Raw genomic sequence first — 18,718 nt, 5'->3', positions numbered from 1 at the left:
CCCCAAAAGGCCATATCCATGTCCTAACCCCTACAGCTGTGAATGACCGCTGATTTGGAAATAGGCTTTTTGGAGATGTGGCCAACTCTTTGGAGAAGTCCTTTGGATTTAGTGTGTTCTTATAAGAAAAGGGAGATTTGAAACACAGACACAGAGAGAAGAAGGCCATGGGAAGATGCAGAGATTGGCCACCAGCCACTGGGAGAGAGGTGCAGAGCAGACTCTGCCTCTGAGATTTCAGAGGGAATTGACCCTGATTTCTAACTTCCAGCTTTCAGGTCTGTGCGAGAATAAATTCTGTTGCTTAAGTCACCCAGTAGCCCTGGGAAACAAGCACCTCAACTGCATTAGAGGCAAACTGAGGACACCAACTCTTGCCTTTTTATAAACCATCCTCTCCCAAGCACCTCACATTCTCCAGGGGATGCAAGAAGAGCTGAATAAAGGCCTAAAGGTGAACTGAGTCAAGCTTAGTGCCATTTTCCATAACACCCTGAGACCTCAGGATTGGGCAAAAGAAAGGCAATGTCGCCATCTTGGTGACCTGGATCACAGCAGGATTTGCTGGAAACTGATCTTTCAGGATCAGGGAGTGACGCCCATGCAGCTAAGGTACCAGGAGGGAGTGGAGTTATGGCGAGTGCCGCTGTCTGCCTCTCCCGTGAAAGGAAGACTCGGTGAAGTAAAAGGCACTGGGCAGCCTGTTCAGGTGAACAGGTGAGCATTGGCCTGGGGAAGGGCAGACAACTGGGGGTGGGGATGGTGAGCTGAAGTTCTGGCAAGGCTGTGCCAACATGGTACTGGGCAAGTTAGAAGGACACGGTGGCCCTCTCACCACCATGGGTACGGGGACAGCAGGCTCCTCTCTTTAGAGGAAGCCAGAGCTCAGCAGGCCCATGGAGAGCAGGGGACGTAAGACATGGAGTCAATGCCCCTTCCTGGCAAAATCGCCTCCAAGCAAGAGGTGATGGCTGAGCCCATTTGTCAGACAGCTCAGAAATGGTTTATTTGTACACGGCCTTGAAATGTGCATCCCAATGCCAGAGGTACCCAAATGATCATCATTCCTTGCTAGTGGGGGCTCTCAAACTTGACCTTGCATCCACATCACAGACTCGCCCAGAGGGCTTGTTAAAACACGGATGGCTGAGGCCTAACCCCAGAGCTTCTGATCCAGTGGGTTTGGGTGGCACCTACAGATCTCCATATTTTTTTTTATTTTATTTTTCCTTTTTCTTCCTTTTTTTCTTTTCTTTTTTTTTTTTTTTTTTTAGTTTTTATTTTTATTTTAAGTTTCAGTGTACATGTGCAGGATGTGCAGGTTTGTTACATATGTAAACGTGTGCCATGGTGGTTTGCCGCACCTATCTACCCATCACCTAGGTATTAAGCCCCGCATGCATTAGCTATTTTTTCTAATGTTCTCCCTCCCCAAACCCTACCCACCATTAGGACCTAGTGTGTGTTGTTCCCCTCCCTGTGTCCATGTGTTCTCATTGATCAGCTCCCACTTATGAGTGAGAACACGCGGTATTTGGTTTTCTGTTCCTGTGTTAGTTTGCTGAGGACAATGGGATCCAGCTTCATCCATGTGCCTGCAAAGAACATGATCTCGTTCCTTTCTATGGTTGCATAGTATTCCATGGTGTATATGTACCACATTTTCTTTATTCAGTCTATTATTTGGGTTGATTCCATGTCTTTGCTATTGTGAATAGTGCTTCAGTGAAAATACGTGTGAATGTATCTTTATAATAGAATGCTTTATATTCCTTTGGATATATACCAAATAATGGGATTGCTGGGTCAAATGGTATTTCCTGTTCTAGAATTTGAGGCATCACCACACTGTCTTTTGCAGTGGTTGAGCTAATTTACCTTCCCACCAACAGTGTAAAACCTATTTCTCCGCAACCTCCAGCATCTGTTGTTTCTTGACTTTTAATAATCACCATGCTGACTGGCATGAGATGGTACCTCATTGTGGTTTTGATTTGCATTTCTCTAGTGGAGATCTCCATTTCTAACAGCTCCCACGTGGGGCCACTGCTACCACTCTGGGGACCACACTTTGAGCAGCCAGTATAGGGACTTTGACTGAGCCTCAGGTTGCAGTGAGGCCACGTTTGCTCTGTGTGACCTGCTACTTAGGAAGATGGGGGCTTCATGCCTCAGTGAGGTGTCCCTCACTCCACAAACCTTGGCTAGACACTTGCTATGTGCCAGAAACTATGCCCTGCCCTGGGGATGTGGAGATGAGTGCATCCCCTGCTCCCCAGCCACGGCCTAGGAGGGGCTCCCCGTGACTACTCCTATCACTCTCAAATCACTCTTGGAGTTGTAACCAGGGTGATCTTTGAAAACACCAAATCCTGCTATGTCACCTATCCCACTGCCCTAAGCCTAGGAGCTAGGAACTGACCAGTTCCTCCCCGTGCTATAACTCAGAGCACATCGCTTAAATTCCAGACATTTCCTCCAATTACGTCTTTCCCCAACACCTCTGATGTCTTGCCAGGACTCTGAGGGGCTGACAGGCAGCAGAGGAGGCGGGAGGCCCAATGGCAGTGGGGAGCAGAGGCCCTGGCTCCAAGGTGACCTCATTTCAGCACTGAGTCCTCACCTAGGACTCCCCTGGGAAAACTGAGACTCTTGGCCACCCTACCTTGTTGCTCCTACTTCCTGAGTGATTTGGCCTCAGCTTCATGGCCAATAAACAAGAACAGAGAGGGGCATATGGGAGCATTTACACCATGTGTTCTGGAGCCAGGTCCAAGCTGTGGGACCAGGATGAGCTACCTGGCTTTTCTGTGTCTCAGTTTCTTCACCTGCAGAATTGGGTGTGACAATAGTTCCTGCCTCAGAGGAGTGCTTTAAGAATTCAATGATAAAATGTATGTAAAAATGCTTTAAACTGGATATGGCAAGTGGTGCATTGACTATTATAAAATTAATTATTTCTTTAAACAGGCATCTAAAACAGCTCAAGCCCTCATTTTTCCAGCAATGAGAGTGAAGGAACTTTAAAGTCATTTCAGTTGAATCCCGAAAGAACATCTGCTAATATACTGCTTACAACAAACACTCTTAAAGTCAAATACCATGCCCACCAAAGACTGAATATACCAAGATTTGCAAAAAAAGATATGTAAAGATACACGCCACGTGTAGTATGTTGGGGGGCGGTGAGGGAGAACTCAAAGAAACAGCCATGAAAAAAAGATTGGAAATACTAAGCAATCGAATTCAAGATATAAACATTACAAAGAGGTTTACTTCACATTTACATATACAAGAGCTATCTAGTATTCACAATGATGGTATAATAGTCACGAAGCTTTATGCTTTAAGTAATATAGTGCTAAAATATATAAAGCAAATTGATCTGAAATGTCATTAAGCTTAAGTATTTCTTCCTGAAGAAACCCTTCCAGGGTCCCTCAAGGGCTCTGCAGGGGACTCCACTTGTCTTATCACAACATTTATGGTTAGTATTTGTCATCATTCACTTAACCACCTCTCCACCGCCCTCACTAGAACTGAAGCCCTGAAAGCTTCAGTCTGTCTAGTTTATTTGTTGTGTGTTCTACAACTCATGTGCATTCAATAAATAATTGTTGAATGCATGACAAATAGATATATATTCAATTCTATATCCCTAAAACAGAAAACACACCTTTTCTTCAAATATTCAATGGATGTTTACAAAAATCCATCACGTATATTTGGTCAAAGGAAAATTTTAATGAATGTCTAAATGAAGAAACTATACATTACTAAATGTAACAAAAGCAACCAACAAAAAACTCCAACCTGCTGGAATTAAAAATTACTTTGTGAAATAGCTTCAGTCAAACAAGAAATCAAAATCAAAATTATATTATTTATAAAGTAAAATATAAACAACAACAATCCACATAAAAAATGTATGAGATGTGGCTAAGTCTATACTTGGAGGAAAAAAATGAGAGATCGAAATGTTTTCGTATTTAAAAAACAAATAACTAAACTAAATGAAGGAAGCAGTCAAAGCTAGAACTAAAAAGAACTTAAAAAAGAATAAAATAAACCCCAGCAGGAGGGAATTAATAGAGATAAAACAAAAGTAAGAAATTAGAAAACAGAACAAAACATAGAATTTATAAAGATATTAAAGAGCTTGTTTTCTGAAAGGCAAGCAAAGTAGACATGCAAATGGAAATTTTAATTTAAATATATAAATAGTCTCATCACAAGTGATTTTTTTTTACACTTGATCTTATCCAAAAGGCCAAGAAGGGATACAATAGTTTAAATATATATATATACATATATATATAAAATATTTTTAAACTATAAAATAGGAGTAAATTATGGAATAACCCTCAAAATCTACAGGAAAGAAAATTACAAGATTTTACTTTTAAAAAGAACATTCTAGAAGACCTAAATATGCAGAGAGACAGACTACGCTTCTGGATGGGGAGAATTGAGACTTGTAAATATACCAGCCCTTCCCAGATTAATAAGTGAATTTAATATAATTCCAATCACCATACTAATGAGATCTGGGGGCGAGAGAAAGGCAGATTTTAACAATTGAGTATAAAACTGTTCTGAGAAACAAAACGCATGACAATAACTAAGACAGTTCCGAAAAATAGAATAATGAAGAAAGCCAATGAAATGGGTGGGGATCCTTCACCCAGGCACCCAGGAGCAGGGATCTAGGACCAAGGGAACAGGGACTCATGGTTGTGGGTGCCCTGTCCTCTTCCCCTCGTTCATCCTGACAGCCTGCCTGGCCAGACCAACACCCAGCTGCTCACCCCAACACCCAAGACGCATAGACCCCCCACAGTCCTTCACCAGACAAGCCCAGACCAACATGGAGCCGCTCACCCGAACATCCAAGATGCTTCGACCACCCACAGTCCTTCACCAGACAAGGCCAGACCAACATCCAGCCGCTCACCCCAACACCCAAGACGCTTCGACCACCCAAAGTCCTTCACCAGACAAGACCAACATCCATTCCCTGGCCTTACCTGCCTTGGATTTACACCGAAGACTTAAAATTTGGTGCCTGTCTGAGTCCTACTGCTTCAAGATGTGATTCTGTAGCTGTTGCTATGGGACTAAACAGAAGAAAGATAATTATTAAACAAAGTGGGGGCAGGCAGACCCAAAGTAATAAAAGATGGTGTGGCCCTTGCACAGACAACGGACTTAAAGGACAAATAGATGAATGTCAGTGCTAAGCTCGTTAAGAACACTGCCATCGGTACAAATGAAGAGGCCGGGATGGTGGCACCGGGCTCTGTGGACAAGGAAAGCTGGCAATGTGTAGTCCAGTGGGCTCCAGGGGAGGGGGTGATGGAGGCCTTCTATGCTGTGACTGCTGAACTTAGGAAGCAGCCTGTGACAACTTGTCCCGACCTGCAGGACAGTCGAACAGACCCTGGAAGGGGGAGTGGGAATGGAGGAGACAAGAAAACAAGAGAAATGGAGACAAGACAAATAGCCTGATCAAGTCTCATTTATTGAATGTAGGGTCATGCCTTATATAGGCTGGCAGGGGAAGAGGTTGGGCCAGGGCGGTGAGGGGGGGCCAGGTCTTCTCAAATTACAGTGGCGCATGCGCCATGGGTTTGTACTTTTCCCGGGCGCGGGATCGCGCCTGCGCCCTAGGCTGCATATCTTCCTGGGCGGGAAAATGTTTGCGCGCGCGCGCGGGAAAGGTTGGCGCGCGCGGGAACAGTTTAGGCGCGCGCGGGAAAAACTTAGGCGCGCGGGGAAAAGCTTTGGGCGCGCGCGGGAACAGTTTGGGCGCGCGCGGGAACAGTTTAGGCGCGCGCGGGAAGGGTTTGTAATAAAGAACCCGGAAATGTGCCGTCTTGTCTCCGCTTTGCGGAGATCAAGCAACAGAGGTCGGCTAATTCCGGGCCTCATGGCTCCGGACAACAACTGAAGAAGGAAAGAGCTTGAAGAACTTGCTCAGACTACAAACGAGAACCAAAATAAAATTGCACAGCGTCATTTCTGGTGTGAGGAGAAAAGGTCAGAAGAAAGACAGTCTTTACAGTCAAGAGTGTAACATCAAATGACTGATTAGAAATTATTGAAAACACAAAATTCAAGGGACATTTTCCCCTCCATATGTTGTTGACACGTACAAAGGTCCAAAGTATGAATTCCAGGATGCTTGCAGTGAGAAGCAACATTCTAGAGTTCAGTACCAGAGGAAAGAGCTATTTCTTCCACAACATCCCTATCAAGAGTCCAGGTTCTGACCTCTCTTAGATCTGAACTTGGTCATGTGCATAGCCCTGAGGCAATTGTAGTGGGTATGGGTTTAGAATCAAGATTCCTGCTGCAACTGCACCAGACCAATCTGGTTCAACTTTGATGTAGCAAAGTTGTGAGTTGTTTTCCGTTGCCGTGGGCTCCCAGGTTGAAGGTTGCATAATCTGAGCTTGTGATGAACTTTCGACCTCCTCTTTCTTTCAGACTGAACCTTCTGGAGAACATCAGAGATTTCCCAGGACCCCATTTTTAATTCTGAGAAGTGAGCTTGGCATCATCGGGTGTCCAGTTATCAAAAAGCAGTGATTCCCTTCCCTCCCCTACCTCACCCTGTGATCACATGGCTTCCAGCTCATTGATCCCTGGAAGAAAGACACATTCCATAGATTTGGGGATCAACAGAGAAGAGCCCTGCTCTGCTGTGGGATCTCAGCTGTATCTACCCCGCAAGTTGCTGTCAGTAAAGACCCCTTCTGGGGGCACATCAGAGGGGAAAAGGGTGGGCAGGGGTGCTTGTTCTTGGTGAAATCAGCATTTCCAGTTATCGTGTAAAAATGCCTTCAGAAAAGACAAGCTGTCCAAGGGAAATAGTCTCAAGGATTTTCAGTTCTGGAAATTTATCCCCCATTCCCTCCCTTGCAAAGTCCTGAGGGCTGCTCTTTCCAAGATGATGTGGACCTGGATAGATTTTGGCTAAGGGCTGGCTTGAATGCTCTGTGCTGAAGGGATCCAGCTGTCTTCCTCTGGGCCTCCATATCCTGCTTGTTGCAGTAGAAATGAGATCATTGTCCCTAAGACAAAACAATAGTAAGTAGCATTCATATTGCATCTTATATTTTTAAAAACACTTTCATTTCCTTTGCTTCACTTCTGAGTCAGGTACTGTTCGATCCCCATTTTACAGAGGAGGAAACCCAGGCCCACAGAGCTGATGGACCTCAGAGCATCATCTGGAAAGTACTGAAGTATTGCTATCCAGCCCTTGAAGAACATGTGCATGTTGTAATTGCACAAATTCATTGGAAAACAATAGTAATAATAAAGGTAAAATTAAGCACTCACCACCAATGGTGCAAATCCCATAACTGCTATTTTCTCTGTTTCAGTGGTCATTTCCTTGTGAGGCTGTGTGGTTATTCATTTAACCAATCCTCTGTTGTTGGCTATCGAGGTTATTTTCACCTTTCCAATTCAGGCTTTCTGAGGCAGATCCTCAGTCCTTTCCAATGTACTAGGTGGCTCTGCCCTACAGGAAGGGACGGTTTAAAAGTCAGATTGACTTAGAAATCCTTTGCAACTAACTGGAAAATCATAATTAAAATGACCACCTGCCTGACACGTTTACTGCACTGTTGCACCCCCAAAAGCACAAGAGAAAATGGATGGGATGATACAGTGATGACTCTGAAGACATGGCTGCCCACATTCCCACAGCCTCTTCATTTTCCTGCAGCCAGTGCTGCCCTGCCAGGGCACGGGTAGGCCAGGGGTTCCCAGTGGCGTGCTGGGAACACTTAACAAGAGGGTATCTACAGGGAGGGGAGTCCTGACTTTAGTGTTTGCCAGTTTCCATGGTGTAAATATTCCCACCGTGTCAAGTTCCCAGTGTGCGTCACTGGACACAGGTTGCTGAGTATAATGGGATCCCATGAGCTAACAGGAGCTGGAAGTACCCATGGGTTGGAATGGTACCTTACACACCGAGAGCTCCCCAGCCCAGCTAAGTTCCAGTTCCCACAGCAATGAATTGCTTGGTAACACTTTGCTTCCTTCCTGTGCCTGTCTCACATCCTGCCTTGCTTACACCCCTGCTGGAATTGCCTGGGATCAGCTTCAAAATAAACTCTACATTCAGAGCTTGCATCTGGGGGAGACTCAACCTAAGGTGCTGCTCTATAATACAAACTTCACAGCAATGGCAATTTTGAACTTCAAGTCCCAATAAGAAGGCAGGAGTTCAAGGTACGCGTGGGAGTTATTTCCCACAAACATTCAGCGTCAAGAAAACGCCACTAGAGTAGGCTGCTGCAAGGAGGCGCCTGTGACATTTGGGGTTGGCTGCAGGCTGAGCAAAGAAGCGAATACATCTCAGCTGAAGCAGAGAGGAGCACTTCCCATGGTTTAGAACCCAGGGAAGAAGAAAGGATTGCCCGGCCCTGTCCCTTCCTCTGCATCTGCCCAGTTCAAGCCTCCACTGCCTCTCACTTGGACCAGCAGCAGGGCCACAGTGGGTCGGCCCCCTCCACCTTCCACCCTTGTGACCCCATCTCCCACCCTGAGCCCGGGTGTCTCCTGCTGAAACATATGGCCATGCTCACCTCTTTCTTTCTCTGCTTACAACCCTTCAAAAGCCCCTAAAGATCTCATCTTCCACACCATGGCCTGTGGAACCTCCCATGATCTAGCCCTGCCTTCCCTCCAGACCAGCCCCAACCCACCCCTGCATTGCTCCCACCTGCTTACCTCTCTTTGTGCTGTGTCCATTGCCTGGAATTCTCTTCCTTCTCCTGTTTGTCCAAATCCTGCTCATCTTCTTAAACTCAGCAAGGAGAGTCTCCTCCTCCAGGAAGCCCTCCCTAACTTCCCCTATCCTGGATTAACTAACATTCATTCCCAGGAGTCCCTGGCATAGCGCTATCACTTCACTCATCCACTGTATTGTGATGATATGTTCATGCCTGTTTCCCCTAGGAGACTGTGACTTCCCTAAAGAATCCTTGTCTGAATCATCTCTGCATTCCTGTAGCTTTGGCATCTTGTTTGGGAAATGGTGGGTGCTTTGTAAGAATGTTAAGGCAATTCATTCATGCATTCATTCATTCATACACTGCTTCTGGCTGCAGAAATGCCTGCATTCTCTCCGCTATCGATGGCTAAGTTGTGAGGAGTGGTTGGGGGGCAGCAATTAACCAAATTTATTATTTGTGCTAAATAAAGTACTGATAGGGCTCTGGGTCTTAAGAAGTGGGGCCCCTGACCTCAAGGCACCTACCAGGAGACAGGAGTGCACATCTAATGCGCTGGACCAGGGCACTTCAAATTTTAACCGGCCCACAAACCACCTAGGGACCATGTTAAAGTGCAGGTTCTGACTTGGCTGAGCTGGGCTGGGGCCCCAGGGTCTTTATTCGCTTATTTATTTATTTATTTATTTATTTATTTTTGAGACAAAGTCTCACTCTGTCACCCAGGCTGGAGTGCAGTGGTGCGTTCTCAGCTCACTGCAACCTCTCTCTCCCAGGTTCAAGCGATTTTCCTGCCTCAGCCTCCTGAGTAGCTGGGATTACAGGCATGTACCACTACGCCTGGCTAATTTTTGTAATTTTAGTAGAGATGGAGTTTCATCATGTTGGTCAGGCTGGTCTAGAACTCCTGACCTCGTGATCTGCCCCCCTTGGCCTCCCAAGGTGCTGGGATTACAGGCGTGAGCCGCCATGCCTGGCCCAGAGGATCTTCATTTCTAACCAGCTCCCAGGTGACAGTGCCCTGCTGGCCCTGCCCCACACTGGGTGCTTACCAGCGACGTGTCGCACTCTGTAACCAAAGGCAAGGCTGCATGGCGCACATCCTTCCCTCCCGCCCCACACGCTAGTGTGTTCCTTCAATCAACTCTCACTTTGTTTCCTAAATGTATTTAAAGGTAAATTTTAAATTCTTAAATGAAAAAGAAATATCACTTTTGATACACAGAAAATACCCATGAGATGGAGTAAAATGTTCTACACATGGTGGCACATCCTAACCCGAAGGTTCTGAGCCACGTCCAACTCCTTCTCTGTTAAAATCAACTTCAAAATAAACTCCGTACTCAGAACTTTCATAGTCAATGGAGATGGTCAATGTTAGCAGGGGTTAAAGGCATATTAGCACTAAGCTGGGACTTTCTCTTAGAGATCACTAGAGAGATTCAGAAGAATGGAAAAAGGGGCCGGGCGCGGTAGCTCACTCCTGTAATCCCAGCACTTTGGGAGGTCAAGGCTGGCGGATCACCTGAGGCCAGGAGTTCAAGACCAGCCTGGCCAATATGGTGAAACCCCGTCTCTACTGAAAATACAAAAATTAGCCAGGCATGGTGGTGGGTGCCTGTAGTCCCAGCTACTCGGGAGGCTGAGGCAGGAGAGTCGCTGGAACCCAGGAGGCAGAGGTTGCAGTGAGCCAAGATCGTACCACTGCACTCCAGACTGGGTGACAGAGCAAGGCTCCATCTCAAAAAAAAAAAAAAAAAGAAGAAGAAGAAGAAGATGATGACGACGAATGGAGAAAGGGATGAGCTTCTCAGTTTGTAGTTCTCTGTTACTTGGCACCACACTGTGTGCTGCGTGCAGTGCTTTGGGAGAGCCTGGATTGAGAACTCCAGAGGCCCCTCTGTCCAGCTCAGGCATGCTCCAAGTGCCTGAGGTCACTGGCAAGTGACCACAGCTGGGCTCTCTTTGGCTCAAGAATCTCCAGATTCCATGCATTTTCAAGGCCTGGAAAATGCCTCCAGTATTTGAACCCCTTGACAGCTGGCCTCACTATGGCACCATTCCGTGGGAGAAGAATCCCACTGCCCTCCACCCCATTATAATCACTTTAGATAAACCCTGCTCACAGGCAGCAAGAAATTTAAAAAAAAAAAATGTGGGAATAGATGCTTCACAGGCGACAGAGATTTAGCTGTGTGGCTTTATCTTCCTAATTGTGGGTCTGTCCAGGGAACCCACAGCACTGGATAAATCACGGTGATGGTTGGCAAGCCACTGTTTCCACACAGCTACCCGAAGAGTTACAACATTATCTGATACTGAAAGGTGGGGACTGGGGAAAAGGGTGAATGGATGACTCAATCACAGATGGAGACGCAGAGATGAAGTCATTCATTCCCACCCACCACCAGCACCACAAAAAAGAACATCTGAGCCCCCACTATGAGTCAGGGATGAGCTGGTGCACCTGCCCTCAGGGGCTCAGCCAATAGAAGGTGCACCCCCTACTGATCTGAAGAAACTTGAAATCACAGAGTCATCCTACCCAAAATGCAAACTCAGTGGTTTCCTCACCTACTCAAAACCCTTTAAGGATGCAAAGGACATCTGGTTTTGCTTGCTCCATTCCCACTTTCCCGCTGGTAACAACTTCCTGGGCTTCTTAGGGGAGACCCTCTCCTCCCCATCTTTGGTCTACATGGTCTGGCTGACGTGTGCTCCTCTGTCCCTCCACCTCACTCAGTGGGTGGGCGAGCTTCCCAGAACCCTGACTACCTAGGGGTGGCATGTGACCAGGAGAGAGTCCAGGACAATCCCGGTCTTCAGTTGACACATCCTGAAAAGCAAATCTGCTTCTGCCCGGGGCTTGCCAGGAGCATCAGTGGGGACTCTGGACCTGCCTGCAGAAAGGAAACAGGATTCGTGATGGTTAACTGGATGGGTCCACCCAAGTGCGCAGGGCTGCCCCGATCAAATGTTGTTCTGGGTGTGTCTGTGAGAGCGTTTCCGGATAAGCTGAGCGTTTCATTTGGCAGACTCAGTAAAGTAGATGGCTCGTCCCTTTGCAGCTGAGCATCTTTCAAACCACTGAGGGGCTGAATAGAACAAAAAGGTGCAGGAATGAGAAAGTCACCCTGTTTTCTTCCTGCCCTCCTGCTTGAGCTGGGACATTGGGCTCCTTCTGCCCTGGGGCTGAGGTTTACACCACCGCCTCCCTTGCTGGTCAGCCCTTCGGGCTCAGTCTGGAGTCACTCACGGCAGATGGCCGGACTTCTTAGCCTTCATCATCGCATGATCCAACCCCTCCTAATAGATCTTCCTTTACATAAATATATATAGCAATGATGAAGGTGGTGATGGTGGTAAGAGGATGGAGCTTCCCGCCTCCCAGAGCAGAGGAGGAGGCTCTTCGGTGGCCAGGCACTCAGAGAGAGACTCAGAACCTCTGTTCGTTTCTGGCACTTCCGGAATGAGCTTTTAGGATTCATGATGAATCAGACCTCAGCTGGTCATGGGACAAAGCCTTATAAAATGTCCTCAGCAGCTCCTTCCAACCTTCCAGTTCAATCTCACGACGCGTGAGATTCCCACCACTTGCAGATGCGTCACCTGTGGGGAGCCGTTCTGAGAGGCCACATGGCACGGTGGTTGGGAACACACACACACCGGAGCCAGACCGCCAGGTTTGAATCCTGGTTCAAATCCCAGTTCTGGCACTTCTCTTTCCAGGTCTCTGTTCAGCTCTGATTCCCATCTATAAAAAAGGGATACTGATAACCCCTCTGTCACAGGGCATCTCTAAGGGCTAATGAGGTAATACACGCAAAGTGTGTAAAACGTGAGAAGCTGCTGATATCATGACTTTCACGTGTGCATTTCTTATGGCGTTCAGCTCATCCACTCCTCACAACGAAAGAGTAGAAGTAAAGGAGTACATTTCTTTGGGGAGAGCAAAGCTAGAAATTCAAGGCTTTAAACAGTGATTCCTCCTAACTGGAGACACACACAAGATGTTGATCCAGTGCTAATATTTATGAGAGCAAAAATTGAAAACAGCTTAAGTGTCCAACAATAAAGGCTTATCTTTATATACTTGGGTACATCCACATAACAGAATTTCAGAAATCATGTTATAAAATAATGTTACTAACATTTATGTGTAGAGAAAGGTATTTATAACTGGATGTTAAACGAAAGAAAATACAGGCCTGAGCTGCAGGCAGAGTATGATGCCAACTTTACAAAATACAAAGGAAAAAAATGAAAAATACAGCAAAATGTTTACAGAGGTTGTCTTTAGGAGGTGAGATTAATTTGCTTTTCTCTATTTTTCTAGTGGACCTATATTACTCTTAGAATAATAGAAAACCCATGATAAATGTTATCAAAGTGTTGAGTGCCAGTTGGAGGAGGACCATGTTTAAAAGAGAGAGGGAAAGATGTTTCCTCAGCCAATGCCCTTGAAAAAATTAAAAACAGCACTTTCTTCATCCGATTACTTCCAATAATTTATTTTAACAAATCAAATTGCCCCCAATTTCAACTTCATTACTCATTTTTTTGTTGTTGTTGTAAAAGGAAATCCTCAAGAAGCAACAATCTTCTGCCCTCTGCTTGACTAAGCCATTTGAATCCCGCCCTCCTTGCTCCTTTTGTGCCTGCCATGTTAGTTTGAGGAGGTGGGAGCCCCAGCACAACTGCATGGTTTCTCTGAAACATGTAGTTCAGGGATTTGTGCAAGCCACCATTATGCTCCAAGTTCAAGCAGTTAGAAGATTCTTCTCTGCACATGCTGTTCCTGAGACCTTCCCTCTTCTTGGTAATTTCAAATGAGAGAGTAGCCAAGACCATAATGTGAGATGGAGAGCAAAGGATAGCACAAGTTGGCAGTGGCACTCTCACCCCAAGTGAGGTTGTCATTCTTTGATATCATGCAAACACCTATTTACAGGACCATCAAGGAGGGTAACATTTTAACAAAGTTGACTTAAGCCTCAAAGACTTTGGGAGTATTTGTTACTGCAACATACCCCAACCTCTCTGACTGACACACTACTGGCTCCCCTTCTGCCTCACCTCACCTTGCCCCTGCCAACAAAACCCACTCCTTTAAAAGCAGCATGTTATTTAAATTCATATGTGACACTGAATCAGGACTCATTTCTTACAATAGTGAGGTGAAAGAAATAGAGAGATTAGGATTAGGAACATAGACAGAAAATCACAGCTTGAGATCTCACTTATCAAAACATTCAAGAAAATAAGGATGAAGCCAAATACACATGGGTAAAGCTAATCAAGCTAGAGGCAACACAGGAGACTGAGACAAGCCAAGAGAAATGGAGAGCTGGGGGAAAACCACAGAATCCCTATAGATTTATATGCAATGTGATTAGGCGTCATTTGCCGCCAGGCACAGAGCCTGGAGTCCACAGGGCAAAGGAAACAAGTGCCCTTCTGGAGGGCTTCTCTGCCACTCAGATTATTCCCTCACTTGGTGAATGTGTTAACTTGTTAGGGCTGCCACAACCAAGTACCAAATTGGGTGACTTAAACTCTGCAAATGGATTGTCTCGTGGTTCTAGAGGCCAGAAGTCTGAAATCAAGGTGTCAGCAGGGCCGCTTCCTGCTGTTCCCAGCCTCTCTCCATGGTTTGTCGACTGCCCTCTTCGTATTTACATGGCTTTCTCCCTGTATACCTGTCTGTGTTCAAGCTTTCCCTTTTAATCGGGACAGCAATCATCCTGAATTGCGACCCACCCTAGCAACCTCATCTTAACTAGCTACATCTGTACAACTTTATTTCCAAATAAGGGCACATCCCGAGGTAGTGGGGGTTAGGACTTCAACATACGAATTTAGAAAGACACAATTCAACCCATAATGGAGACTCTCGTTCTCTGGGTACTGAAGATATGCAAGGGTCCCAGGGGCTGCCAGGGGCATGATTAAGAGGCCAGGGAAGGAAAACAGAACAGCACAAAACGTGAGTGATTGTGTACACAGGCAACAAACGCCAGGGCCAAACAGAAGCCATGCACATCCTAAACAGGAAGCTTCTTAAAATTTGGGGCTCTGCAAAATGCCAAAGCAGAAGCTAAAAAACTAACATCAAGCTCATTTGTGGTCCTCAGATTGCTAATTATGGTGGTAGCAATCCCAGTTGTGGGAGCCACCAGGGCTGCTCATGAGTGTCCTGCCTCACTCTCCTTCCAGGTACAGGCTTTCAGCTAGGTGTGGACACATGCCTTGCCTTCCCAAGGTGAACAGACGTGATGGATGTCTCCTCCGGGTGGAAGCTATAAAAGCCAGTCCTATTTTCTGTTTTCTTCTGCCATGGTGAGCTGCTGCTCTGTTCATCTGGGCCACAGAGAGAGGAGGATCATGGCATGAGTTAGAGTCCCTGCCAATGGATGGTCCCGTATGAGGAACAAATCAATCACCATTGTCTTAAGCTTCGGAGACTTCAGAGCCATTTGTTACTGCAGCATAACCCAGCATCCCTCACTGATACACTTCCGTCTCTCCCACTGTTCCCACCCCACCTTGTCCCTACCAACAGTACCTGAATTTATCTCAGAAGGGTGGACCCATCCACAGCCCCAGAGATGAATTAAAACCATTTCTTCCTTTATGTGTAAGTGGGTTTTCTCCCTTGGTTTTCTGACAATCATGTCACTTTCCCCAAACCAGAAACTTCCCCTCTTCTTGTCAGCTTGGTCATGGCTGTGAAGAGGCCCCTCATCCCTTCTCCAGCCCCTTCCAATTCAATCTCCCAGAACCATCTCTGAAAATGGCCTTGGAGTCCCTCCATTTGGAATCATCCAGTGGCTTCCCTAATATAGCCCGAGAGCCTGGCCTGCCTGGCCCCTGTTGACCCCTTAGCCTCCTGGCCTGGTCTCCCTGCCCAGCTCCATGCACACAGCCTCTGGTGAGCTTCAACTGAGCCCCCTCCCTCCACACAGTGGTGGCACACACTCTTCCCTGCATCTGGGATGTTCTTTACCCTGCCGTCTCTTCTCAAGTCCTTAACTCAACTCTTGCTCGATTTTCTGTCTCTGGTAAACTCCACTCTCCTCAAAAAACAGCTCTCCTATCCCTCTGTCCTCTACAGAGCATCTACCTGCCCCTGCTACCTGGCAAGTCCGATCAGGCAAGGGCTGCAATGGATGGAATGCTTGTGTCCCTTCCAATTTATCTTAACCCTTAATGTGATGGTTTTAGGAGGCAAGAGGTGATTAGGTCATGAAGGTAGAACCCTCATGAATGGAATTATGTTCTTTTTAAAGGAACCCCAGAGAGCTGCCTTGTGCTTTCTTTCACCATGTTAGAGTACAGTGAGAATATGGTCAATAGGAAGAGAGCCCTCACCAGATACTGAATCTGCTGACACCTCAGTCTCAGACTCCCCAGCCTCCTGAACTATGAGAAATAAATTTATGTTGCTTAAGCCACCCAGTTATAGCAGCCCAAACTCATTAGAATAGAAAAATACCAAAAAACAATGTGTTGCTGTAACAAATACCTGAAAATACAGACAGTTTTGCAACTGGGTAATGGGTAGAGGCTGGAAGAGTTTTGAGGTGTATGCTAGAAAAAGCCTAGAATTCCATGAAGGGAATTTTGAAGGTGATTCTGATGGGAGCTCAGAAAGATAAGAGGAGTTTCCATCTTCTTCGAGAATACCTAAGTAATGATGAGTAAAACGTTGAGAGAAACATGGATGGCAAAGGCCATTCTGGTGAAGTCTCAGATGGAAATGAGAACCATGTTATTGGAAACTGGAGAAGAGACCGTTCTTGTTATAAAACAGGAAAGAATGTGGCTGAATTGTGTTCATATTCTAGCGTTTTGTGGAAGGTAGAACTTGTGAACAATGAAATTGGATATTTAGCTAAGAAAATTTCTAAGCAAATTGTTAAAGAAGTGGCTTGATTCCTCCTGACTGCTTATAATAAAATGTGTGAAGGAAGAAATAATTTGAAGATGGAATTATTAGGCAAAAAGGAACCAGAATTTAAAGGGTTGGGAAATTGTCAACCTATCCCCACTGCAAAAAAATGAGAAAGCTTGTTTGGAGCAGAATGTTAAGGATGTGGCTCAGTGACTACTTGATAAGAAGATTAGTATGGATATGAACCATGGGCTTGATCAACCATCTCAGTAAAAGCCAGGAGCAAAGATGGAATTGTACCAGCAGAAGCACTGCTATCTAGGACTAAAGGAAAAGAGGTAACAGGACAAAATGAAGATGTTAGGACTTCTTAGACCCTACAGGACCAGATCATAGAATTCTTCAGATGTGAACATGCAGCTTTCTTCAACACAAGGAAAGAAGGACCCCAAAGGTGATTCAGTGGTCACCAGAGTGGCCACTCCCACTACAGGCCCAGAGTGCATGGCCTCCACCTCGATTGCAAAGGTGGAGAGGGCTGCCTTCATCTTGATTGCAAAGGATGGGACCAACACCCAGTGAAGCCATAGTGGCCCAGCAGGATCCCCCAATCCCAACAGACAGCTACATCAGGAGGGGGCCCCTCCTGAGAGCCACAGCATGGGAAGCACCCTGCCAAGCTGGTAGGGACAGTGCTGTTACCACCCCAGTGGGTCTAGAAGGCAAAGCATTGAGCCAAAGAAGATTATTCTTAATCTTAAGATCTCATGGAGCTTGCCTTGCTAGATTTTGAACTTGCTGAGGACCCATCACCCCTTCCTTCTTTGTTATTTCTTTCTCTCTTTTTTTGAATGTGAATGTCTGTCCTATGCCTCACTCACCATTGTATTTTGGAAGCACATAACTTGTTTGGCTTCACAGGCTCACATCTGGTGAGGAATTTTGTCTCGCCATGAGTCATACCTTGAGTCTCACACATATGTGGTTTAGATGCTATTTAGGGAAGACTTTGGACTTTAGACTGGAGTTGATATTGGGACTCTTGGGGCTACTGAGATGGGGTAAATGTATTTTGCATGTGAGAAGGACATGAATTTGGGGGATCCAGGGTGGAATGCTATATATAGACTGAATGTGTGTGTCCCCCTAAAATTCATCATGTTGTGATCTTAACCCCCAATGTGATGTTATTAGGAGGTGGGGCTTTGGGGAGGTGATTAGGTCATGAGGGTGGGGCTCTCACCAGTGGGATTAGTGCCCTTATAAAGAGACCCTGGAGTGTTCTCTCTCTCTCACTCTTTTCTGTCATGGGAGAAGACAGCCAACTGGAAGGAGGACGTGGGCCCTCACCAGCCATAAAATCTGCCACCTCCCTTATCTCAGACTTCCCAGCCTCCTGCACTGTGGGGAATATGTGTCTGTTGTTTCAGCCACCCCATCTGTTATTGCAACAGAAGTGACTAGGACAGGGGCCATGGCTGTTTTCACTTGTACTTGCTGGGGATGCACGGGTGCCCCCACGCAGTCACTTCCAGATCTCTTTCTCACCTCTGTGTGCCCACCCCTCACATCCCGAGCTTTGCCAAGGAGACCTAAACTTCAGAGGAGTACCCTGTGGGCAACCTGCATGCTGCCCCACCATGCCCACGGTCAGTGACTGACTGGTGAGGTGAGACCAGCAGCACCCACTCTGATTAGGCCAACTCTGGAAGGGGGTAATTTATATGCCAGGGCTCTCCCCGGGATCAGGCAGGAGAATGGGAGTCACTGAAGTCACTCCCTGCTTGGCTTCCTCTCCATCCCTGTTCTGGTTCCCCTCCCTGAATGGCATCTCCTGGGACATGTTCTAATCCTCACCTCAGAGTCTGCTGGGACAGCACCTGCCCCAAATGCTACTGTAACCCTGGGCCTTGCATGGTGCCAGCACCTGGAAGATGCTGAGCAAACATCTGTTCAGTCAGTAAACATTTCCCAATACCACTTTTTTTTTTTTTTGAGATGGAGTCTCACTCTGTTGTCCAGGCCAGAGTGCAATGGCGTCATCTTAGCTCACTCCAACCTCCACCTCCCTGGT

The sequence above is a fragment of the Rhinopithecus roxellana genome, chromosome 13, assembly GCF_007565055.1.
Source record: "Rhinopithecus roxellana isolate Shanxi Qingling chromosome 13, ASM756505v1, whole genome shotgun sequence".
NCBI classification, from domain to species: Eukaryota; Metazoa; Chordata; class Mammalia; order Primates; family Cercopithecidae; genus Rhinopithecus; species Rhinopithecus roxellana.
Note: the sequence above shows the minus strand (reverse complement) of the source record.